Genomic DNA, 875 nt, shown 5'->3' with positions numbered 1-875 from the left:
AAGAATGTTACGACGCTAACGTGCCGCCACCGTCCGACCCGAGGATCAGAGTTTCCCCTAGAGCAACACGATGACCGATGAGAGCCACGACGACGCCTTCAAGAAGAGAACACGCTACACCGCCGCCGGTCCGTCCGAAGATAGAACAGGTTTTCACCCCCGGCCAACACTCACCGCCAACGAATGCCACACCCCAGCCACCATGCCGCCCACACAGCCATGGTCACCGGGCAGCACCAAGCCATGGGCTCTGCCCATGAGCACCGCGCTACCACCACTAGGGCCGCCGCCCCGGCATCCAAGACCTAGACACCATGTCACCCGAGCCCGGTCGCTACCCCAACCAAAGAGACGAGTAGAAAGGCATCGCCTTTCACACTCCTGGGCAGCCCCGACCGCCGAAACCTGAAAGGCCGGCCAAAATTGGCCTCCGGTGACCCGTCCTGCTGCGCCGGACACGAGACGAGCTCGATTCTGCAGCCAGGCACGAGATGAGCTTGGTCCTACTGTCGGGCACGCGACGAGCTCGGTCCTGCTGCCGGGCACGAGACAAGCTCAGCCCTGTTGCCGGGCGCGAGACGAGCTCGATCCCGCAACACCGGGCGCGAGACGAGCACTGGACCGCGGCTGGGAGAAGGTCAACCCTTCAACAAGGATAGAGCCCGGACAATGAGAAGAGGGGTCGAAGCCGAAACAGGCCGCTCACCGATGAACCGACGCCGGAGATGTCCAACCGCCACCATGAGCCAACCCGAACCACCGCTATGAGCCACCACCATGCCGTGGCAGCCCAAATCCACGCCGGGACCCCGAGGGGAGCCCCGAACTGCCCTGTAGCAGAGGGGCGCGCCACCGCGGCTGCTGCCCGCCCCTGT

Source organism: Triticum dicoccoides, chromosome 2A, assembly GCF_002162155.2.
Source record: "Triticum dicoccoides isolate Atlit2015 ecotype Zavitan chromosome 2A, WEW_v2.0, whole genome shotgun sequence".
NCBI lineage: Eukaryota > Viridiplantae > Streptophyta > Magnoliopsida > Poales > Poaceae > Triticum > Triticum dicoccoides.
The sequence above is the reverse complement of the archived record's forward strand: the minus strand, read 5'-3'. Positions refer to the sequence as shown.